The following is a 10,892-nucleotide window of genomic DNA, read 5'->3' as shown; positions in this document are numbered from 1 at the left end:
CAATATTGTACGCTTTTTTGTCAATGATATTAATGCAATAAAATAATGAAATTTTGAACTAATGATATTAATACAATAACATAATTAAAAACATGCTCATGATTGGGTTGGATAGCATGAGTTTGTCATCCTCCCCTTTTTTACTTTCATTTTTCCTCTCATCTACTATAGTTTTGAACTGTTTTTAAATATACTATATTAAATAGTTGGATCACTAAATGTAACATTATTGCATTTATAATTTTAAAGCATTACTAGCTGGACACCCGTGCGTCCGCACGGGAGTCGCGGCGTTGCTGCTCCTCACTTGCTAACATGAAATAATAATTTACTGGAAAGTAATTCAAAAGATAAAAAAATAAATAAGAAAGGCTATAATATTTGGTAAAAAAAAAAGAAAAAGAACAATGGTAAAACCATCACAAAAAAATCTCATATATCCGTATTAGTATAATATGAATTTTGTTCAAAAAAAATATATAAATATAGATAATGGAGAAATCATGAAAAAATAGGCTACCTTATTAATATATTAGTAAAAACATCGTCTTGTAAAAATAACCAAAAACTTATGTCTGTGTATTCAATATATGAGTATAAATATAGTCCCGTAAAAATTATTAGAAAATAGGCAACCTTATTAATATGTTAGTGAAAATATAGGTCTCACAAAAATCATCAAAATAATTAGGTCACCGTATTAAATATTAAATATGAGTATAACCCGTAAAATTGTAAAAAAAAAAAATAGACAACATAAAAAATAAGTTTTCATGTTAATATATGAGTATAAATATAGGTTCCGCATATATTATAAAAGAACATGCAAGCTTATTAATATGAGTAAAAAACATAGGTCCCACAAACATTACACAAAACATTAGGTCATTGTATTAACATATGATTATAAATATAGATCTCACAAAAAATAGTAAAAAATTGGAAACTTTATAAATAAGAGTAAAATCATATAGCCCTGCAGAAATCAGACAAAAGATTATATCCTTGTGTTAATATATGAGTATAAATATATGTCATGTAGAAATTATGAAAGAATTGACAACCTTATTAATATATTAATAAAAAACATAGGTCTCGTAAAAATCAACAAAATAATTAGGTCCCTGTATTAATATATGATCTATTATAACCCGTAAAATTATAAAAAATTAATTTTTTTTTATTAAATTATGATTAAAAATATAAATCTTGTAGAAATTAAAAACAAAAATAGTTCTGGTATTAATATATGAGTATAAATATACGTGCTACATAAATTATTAAAGAACGGGAAACCTTATTAATAAGAAGAAAAATATAGGTCCCTCAGAATTCACACAAAAGATGATGTCCTCGTATTAATATATGAGTATAACTCGTAAAATTAATAAAAATATATACAACTTTATTAATATATGAGTAAAAATATAAGGCTCGTAGATATAACCAAAAAAATTATGTTCCCATATTAATATGAATATAACCTGTAAATTATTAAAAAAAAAATAGACAACATAATATATTAGTAAAACACAAGTTCCGTGAGACTAAATATAAATTCTGCATAATGTATTGGTCAATCTATTTCAAAAGAATGACCAATGTATTGATGACAAGTGAATTTTTTGTTCCGGTAAAATAAAAGGTAATTTATTTCTCAAAAAATTAATTTGTCCTTATATCAACAACAAAATATCTTCCAAAACAAAACTTCTAAAAAAATGTCATTTATTTTTTAACTTTGTATTTAATTCTTTTTTTTTTAAACTAAAAGTATCATCCGCACAACCCTGCAGAGACCAATCCCCTCGAGATGACTAAGAATTCTTATTGTTTTAGTCTCAACATTTTTTCGGGAGTTTTTCAATTATATTAGTAAAACACAAGTTCCGTGAGACTAAATATAAATTCTGCATAATGTATTGGTCAATCTATTTCAAAAGAATGACCAATATATTCATGACAAGTGAATTTTTTGTTCCGGTAAAATAAAAGGTAATTTATTTCTCAAAAAATTAATTTGTCCTTATATCAACAACAAAATATCTTCCAAAAAAAACTTCTAAAAAAATGTCATTTATTTTTTAACTTTGTATTTAATTTTTTTTTAAAACTAAAAGTATCATCCGCACAACCCTGCAGAGACCAATCCCCTCGAGATGACTAAGAATTCTTATTGTTTTAATTTCAATATTTTTTCGGGAGTTTTTCAAATTTTCTCCCACCATATTCTGATATTAAATTAATTAAATATAGGACAAAACTTAGAAACGGTTTCATTTTTCTCCCACCATATTCTCATATTAAATTAATTAAATATAGGACAAAACTTAGAAACAGTTCTATAGGTACTGTTGATACTGTTCACCAATTAAAATGCGACACCTGAATTAATTTATTCGTCATTAATAATTTATTAAACTCTGTCAGTTCACCATTATCTAAAAGTGAAACTGGGTTTTTAATTTTCACAGTTGTTATCAACATTGATTGTATCATTGAAAGTGAAATCAACAATAACAATAGTATAAACATGCCAATAACCCCCAACCATGGAGAGACTTTGATGAAAGGCCAACAAAGTTAAAAAATCGTTTGAGTCCTCCCATTGTTAAGCCATAAGTTGGGAAGGTGAAAAAGGAACGGATGAATTGAAGGAAAGTGTAGTGGTGATCTCCATCGCTTTACTTTTCTCTTCCACTTGCTCGACGAAATTCGAATTGACAACGTGAATTTTATTAAAATTGAAATTAGTGATATGGAATAAATTAATCCATGTGTCATGTTTCAATTGGTCACGGTAAAAACCATTTCTATGGTTGTACAAAAAAAAAACAGTTTCTATGGAACTGTTTATAAGTTTTGTTCTTAAATATATTTAGTTGAATTAAAAATTAACTTAATTGAATATTGGCTTGAAGTCCATAAATGAATTTGATATTAAAAAAAAAATTCAAAAATATATGTGTAGACAAATATAAAATAAAAGGACAAATATAATATTAATATTTTATTCTTTTTAAGTAATTAGTATTGCTGGCTTATTGATGAAAACTTTCCATATAAAACTTTTCAAAAAATAAAAAAACGGAAACATAAAATAAAAGGACAACTATTTTTGTTTTAAGTAAGATTAAAAAAAAATATGTGTAGACAAATATAGCATTAATATTTTATTTTTTTAAGTAATTAAAAAAATGGATTTGTAGATAAAAAGAAAAAAAAAATGTGGGAGAAGAGGTAATTTAGATTAAAAAATAAATAAAAATAAAGTGATGTAATTTAACTTGGGTTACATACAAAAAATTGGATTTGTAGGTAAAAATAAAAAAAAAGTGTAATCTACCTATATTAACAAAAACGTGGAAAGATGGTCAATGCCCATTTAATAAATATGTATAGGATATATCGATGCCCAGTTAATAATTGATTTTTATTTACTAAAAAATTGAATTTGTATAAAGTGAGGTATTTGAATTTGGGTTACATACAAAAAATTGAATTTTTATATAAAAAGAAAAAAAAACGTGAAAGAAGTAACAAATAAAGTGGAGTTTTGTGGTTATAATTGGTCATTTAACTCATATTGATTATATGTTGGTTCAAAAAATATAACAAATTAATTCATATGGCTTACTGGTAAATGTAATAAGAATTGTATCTTCTTTTCTTATATAGTAGATTAGTAATAGCAAAAGTGAAGTAAATAAAAAATGGAGAGGATCTTAGCGGGGTTTCTTATAAGAGCTTCACAATCACGCCGCTATAATTTCTTTATTTTTTCGATGAATCTCACCTTCAAAACTGAAGTTGAAGAAACAAGCTTGGATAAAATTTTATTGTAGTTACATACTTTGCTAGTCTTGATCATCAATAAAACAAGCGATGCAATATGTCTTATTTCTATAGCCTGTGAACTAAACACTAATGATTTGCATATAGGCAAAAGTGATTTATGGGTGTAGTAGTCCACAATGTATCATGATAAAAAAAAAATATTTTGTAACATGAAAGGACGAATTTTAAATATTATATGTAAAAAATGTGAAAGGATCATTATTATCACCGTTATTAATTAATAATAATAATAGCATTATAACACAACTAATAAACTGTGATTGTATGCTCAAACTTGTATGTATACCAGCATCCCACATGGGAACTATTGGCTGTACAAAATCCTTTTTTTTTTTTATAATAAAAATGACATTATTTCATTCAAATTGATAGAATATATCGAACAATACAATTTCAAAATCGCTAAAAAATGAAAAGGAAGAATCTATGAACATACTCACAACATCTCTTCTTCTTTAAGTGTGTTATAATAACTAGTTTTTTTTTTAATATATATAAACTTATAATGACTAGTGTAATATCCCTTAGTAAATAAAAAATTAGTTTAATGTCCTGTGTCTTAAATTCACGTACTTGCGAACAAATGAGCCACAATATTTGTTTCTCTTGACAATATAATTAGGCTTAAAATTTAGAAAATATTGAAAAGAATCTTTACAAACAAAATAAAATAGCACCAAACTCATAATGGAAATCGAGTACATATGTAATGTAGTCTACAAATAGAGTTGGGAATAGGCCAGGCGGCCTACAGGGACTTTCGGCCTGGCCTGTATAAGCCTGGTCTGGCCTGGCCTGGTTATTAAAAATGTCAGGCTTAGGCTTTGAAAACGGCCTGTTTACATAAATAGGCCAGGCTTAGGCTTCTAAAAAGGCCTACGAAGCCTGATAGGCCGGCCTGTTTATAATAATTATTATTTATATCTTATAAAAAAAATATTATTTATAATAATTATTATTTTTCGTAATCGTATTTGTTATTTTATTAGTGTTTAATTATTGTGTTAATCATATTATTAGCTTTTTCTTAATGTTGTAGAAATTATAAAAATTTAAATGTGAACTTTTTAAGGCCTGTTTAGCCTATTTAAAAAAACTATATAGAGGAGATTTAATGTAACACAGACTTTTAAACAGGCTACAAGGCCAGGCCAGGCTTTTAAAAGGCTCAGGCCAGGCCAAAAAAATTAACATTTGATAGGCCGCAGGTCAGGCTCAGGCCTAAAAAAAAAATCGTAGGCCAGGTTTAGGCCTGTCAAGGCCTGGCCTGTTCCCAACCCTATCTACAATGAATTTATAATTAAGTTCAGTAGACACTCTAGTAATGTTAAAGTGTTAAAGTCTCCGAGCTAAATTCTTGCTTCCTTTAAACCCTAAGTTTTTGCTTCATGTGGTGGTTGCAATCCATGGAGCTTGTTGTCTTTGGTATAATTCCCCCCCCCCCCCCCCCCCCCCCCCCCCCCCCCCTCCTCAAATTGACTTATAAGGGAGTAGCATCTAATTCTAAATTGATTTTAAGATATAAATTTTTAAATAGCTCAATTGAGTTAGTCTGATGGTATTGGCTTAAAATTTAGAAGTGTGTTAATTTTTTTTCTTAAAAAAAAATTATTTTTACATGAATATATCTAAATATATGTTAAATGTACATAATTTGTGTAATCTCAAAATTATATAAAAAAAATATTAATTATATAATTCGTGTAAACAAAAATAAAAGTCAAGATAAACAAATTTGTGTGGGATAGTAGAACCACCATTGATGTATAATAAATGTATGAGGAAGGGATTATGGGAAAGCACGAGTGAGATGGATACAAGCTACTGACAACGTACGTACGTGTGTTAGAAGTAGATTTGTTTGTGCATGACTTTCCAACTGACAACTGTAAACCACTTTACAGAGACATCCTTCTTAAATTCAAATTATCCGGACGGATAGCCGTTTATTTAAAGAAGCAAGACACAAAGATCAAACTAGTATAGTACTGGTACCACTGTTTGTGTTTGTGTTTTCGGATAGGATGGCAAAATGGAAATTAATACTCACCGTCTTTACTTTACTTTGCACAAAAGTTAAATACTCCCTCCGTCCCAAAAAAAATGACCCATTTTGAATATATGCACTATTCATATATATTGTTTTGACCATATTTTTCTACTAATAAATAAAAATAAATATTAACATATAAGATGTTGTTAGATTCGTCTCGATGAGTATTTTCAAAATATCAATTTTTTATAATTTTTACTATTATACAATTAAAGATATTAGTCGCCAAAGTTATGCATTGACATGCGTGTTTCGGTCAACTGGGTCATTCTTTTTGGGACGGAGGGAGTATGTTTTTGGTGATCGATCATTAGTTAGTTTAATGGTGATTGATGTTGAACTTAATAAAGAAGATCACGGTTTGATTTCCGCAACTACGATCGGGAGGGGCTGGAACCACTTGATGTCAGAACTGACCCCCAAACCAGATTAAACTGGTGGTGAACCAAAATATATATATGTTTTTGGTCAATTTAAATAATTATTTTCAATGTTTAATTATTATTTAATTTTTATTATATTTTAAATTTTTGAAAAATTATCTTGCACTTAATTTTGATGGTTAAGTTAATATATATTTTAAATGATTTTTTTCAACTGTGATAAATCTTGCACTAAATTTTTTTACCTTTTTATTTATAAGAAAAAAGGAAATCTTGCACTAAATTTTTTAACCTTTTTATTTATAAGAAAAAAGGTCAACAAAACTAAAATAAAAAAAGAAAATGGATTACGACATTGCAGGGGCGGACCCAGCTATAAATTTCTAGTGGGGCTAAAAATTTAGGCATTATAATTTTTTTTCATCCCAATAATAATTTCAGTTAAACAACAAACAATATGTGAAATTACTACTAATACAACATGTATATAAAAAAAAAACCGGAAAATATTTATTCAAAAAAATAAACCAACAAACTATATCTAAAAAGCCACAAAATTTCTATTCGAAAAAAAAAAGAACTACTAATTTATTGAATATATGTTAAATGCATATCACTTGTTTAATTCAATCAACTTATATCTTATTAATTTTTATTCCAATTTTACCTGTATTTAATTTTTATTCCAATTTTACAGTATTATGTTACTTGAAAAAATTAAGTATTAATTAAACTTTTTTTTATGTCATGTCATATTTATATGCTAGTTCAATTGCTAATTTTACCCAATTCTATAAATTCAATTAGTTCAATTGCTAATTTTACCCAATTCTATAAATTCAACTAGTGGTCCACTATATTTTTACCTAATTCTATAAATTCAATTTTACCCAATTTTTTATACATATGATTATAAAATTAAACTATATCACTTAAAATAATAATTCATGTATAACCAAAACCTTAAAATCATCAATAATAGACTATGAACTAATATTTGCACTAATACTTAAACTAATATGTATACGAGAGACTTACAGTTATCAATAATAAACTCTAAACTAATATTTACATTAATATTTGTACGAATATGTATAAAAAAGACTTAAAATTATTTATAAAATTTTTATTTTTTATTTTTAGAAAAATTTGGACCGGACTGGTGTGGCTATAGCCACACCAAGCCTTGAACAGGTCCGTCCCTGCGACATTGCATGTGCTTCTCCACATTGAGTTTATATATCTCATTCCGATTTAAATGGAAACGTCTAGAGTGCAGTAAAATATGTTCATCTTTCAAGTTTTAGATTTAGAAGACTCAAAGGTCAAACGCTCAACCAACACGACACTAGACAAAAATGTTGGTTTACCTGTGCCCAAACCTTTTGATACCAAAACTTGGGTTCAATAAACACCTTATTTTATTTTATATTTTTGTCCTAGGGTATATTCAATAACATAAATAAATAAGTTAGTTTATAAACATGTTTTATAAAATTAGAAGTGTTTGGTAACAAGAATTTTTCACTAATTTATACGTTTATTATTTTTATTTTTTTAAATAGCGTTTGTTTGAGTTTATAAATTAGTTTTTTACTTTTCATCTCAATTTTAACTTTATTATTTTTATTTTTTTAATTTATTTTTTAAATAAAAACTACTCACACACAAAAATAATTATCCACTCACATAAAATAATCATGTATTTTTATGTCATTTTGTACTTACAACAATTAAATTTATCAAACACTTTAATTTCATTCTACAAACTTTTCAACTATTAGTTAAAAGTTAACTTATTATCTATCAGCTAGCTCATAGCTTAATTTACAAAACAGAGTTTTAAATAATGCGGTATATACCATATAAAACTTGAACGAATGTGTTTAATCCAATAATATCAATATTGTCATTTAAGTTAAAATTTATGTACATAATTTTTTTTTAAAATTTTATTCTTCAGTTCAAATTACAAATCTAACCCTTTTTATATCGAGAACATCAACCACAAATGCGAAACATCAACCACAAATAGAATGAGAAAGTTACATTTTTCAAGCTCATTCTTGAAATAAATTTGTTAAGTTAATAAGAAAAGGATGTAAATGACGTAATTATTTTTGGAAAACGAAGTACTAATCTATTATAATCAATTTCATAATTATAATATAATAATATAATTAGATTTATAACAGAAAAGAAAAGTACACAATTTGAATGACGGCTGAGGAAATATAGTTCACCGAATTGCTGCTAATTGGAAATATATAGTTCGCCACATATCTAATCTAAAATAAATAATTGGAAGAAAATTTTGATTTTGTTTTCTATGCTTTCTAGAAAATGGATGTTGATTGTAGGAATAAAAAGAAAATAAAAGATGGATTTTGACCACGAAGAAAATCTCACATAGTAGTGACATTATGGACACCCACGTCCTTTGCTTTTAATAACTACAATAAATAGGGGATGTGTCTGCAATTACCTTCCACACCTTCGACTTCTTTTTTTTCCCTTCACCTTCCAAAACTCTAAATTAATGATAGATATCCCTAATTATAAGACTCTGCTTGATCACTGCACAAACGTCAATGCACAATTTTGATCACTAGTATTTTTAATTGTCTATTAATAAAAAATATAAAAATTTAATATTTTGAAAATACTCATCAAAACAAATTGAACAATATCTTATTTCAATATTTACATTTATATATTATTAAAAAATACGGTCAAAACAAGGTAAATAAATAGTACATTTTTGTCAAACGGTGTCTTATAATTAAAGACGGAGGTAGTATAACATTAGATGTTGTGAATTTTCGATAGTTCAATTAGTATAAACATTAGATGTAATATATATAAATTGTGATTTTAACTTTGATACACTCACTTAACCAAAAAAAGAGGTTGTGAATCTTGGATAAAATAGTTAAAAGAGCTATGTATAACAATGTCGCGTCTTTTGGACTGAAATTGTAGGATGAGTTAAGCTCAATACTACATTTGTCGACCCAATACCACATCTATGCATGGTCTCACAATCTCATAAGGTAAGTTTCATTTTAGCGTCTCTCACTCACCTCAAACTTTTTTTTTAACAAACTAAAATGAGATATGCATATATAGAAAAAGTAGTCTCCTCAGTCACTCACCTCAAACTTATAGCGACTTGAACGTCATAATATTTGCAGGTATACCTCCTCTATCGGTGTTATCTCCACCTTAGATCCCAAACTCTGACTTGGAGCATACCGTCCACCAGTTCATTCTCATACTCATATTTCGAGTTATGTTCATAACATTTCTACTATTTTTTAGTAAGTTTCGCTAAAATTAACTTTTAAAAATATAAATGTAAATAATTTTCTTGTTAAAAAAAATGTAAAATATTTTTTTAAAATATATATATATATATATATCATAACAAAATCACTAGTTTGTTAAAATAATAACAACTCTTAATTTTAATACATCAACAATATAGATGCTTGTATTTAAAATATGGGGATATGGAATAACAACACGTGGTCTTGGAAACTCAATTGGATGACATCACTTGATGATGCAGATATTCAGTCTTTCAATGAATTGCATCAATTGCTTGAACATGTTCGACCTAACAGAGCTTTTAGCGACAGATGAAGATGGTCATCAAATACTGATGGTTCTTTTTCGGTTCGATCAGCGTACATGGTTTTGCAGGACAGACGTGTAGGTACTACCCTGGATACACATACAGTGACAGCATTGAAAAGATTATGAAAGAACAATGTTCCATCAAAAGATAGCGTTTCAGTTGGCGGTTGTTACTTGAAAAATTACCAACTCGGGAGGCTTTATTCGCAAAGGTATTATCACGAATAATCATGAGAGAAGTTACGTATTTTGCTTCAAAGAGGTAGAGGACATACAACACATTTTTTCACTTGCTGCATTACTTCCCAAATTTGGCAGAAAATATTTGTTTGGTTTGGCACTAATGTCATCCATTTTAAGGACGTTATAAGTCATTTCTCTTTGTTTGGTGAATTAGCAAAAAACAATCATAGCAAGCGAATTCGTCATATAATTTGGTTGGCGACGACGTGGAGGGCGTACACATAGTAACATTATTTTTAGTGGAGCAAGCATCTAAAGTGATCTATTCTGAATTGTAAGGGTTGAATACCCCTTGTACTAATACATTTTTTGCTTATAAAAAAAAAGGGTCATGCTAACTAGTGCCCCCGGGACACTAGTCACTAGTTAAGGATACCAAAAGAAGTATTTTTTGCATTGAAAAGAGCATTTTTTATACTTATAAAAAGTAAATTACACAATTTCCAATACATTCAAACCTTATTTAGCTCCTTAACCAGTGCCCCAGAGACACTAGTTAGCATTTTCCTAAAAAACAATAAGGAACTTTTTAATGAAATTACACATCTTAATATCTACTTAATATTGTTAGGTTCACAAATAAATTTAAACCTAAACCCAAAAGTTTGCAATTATTTATGTGTTTCGGCGGTAGGGGGTAAGATGGTAAATATGAGTGGCCAGCTAGGAACATTTTGAAAGAGAAGTACATACACTCGTGTAAAGCTTAGCTAGCT

This window comes from Trifolium pratense, linkage group LG4 (genome assembly GCF_020283565.1).
Source record: "Trifolium pratense cultivar HEN17-A07 linkage group LG4, ARS_RC_1.1, whole genome shotgun sequence".
Taxonomy (NCBI): Eukaryota; Viridiplantae; Streptophyta; class Magnoliopsida; order Fabales; family Fabaceae; genus Trifolium; species Trifolium pratense.
This window is presented reverse-complemented; position numbering follows the sequence as displayed.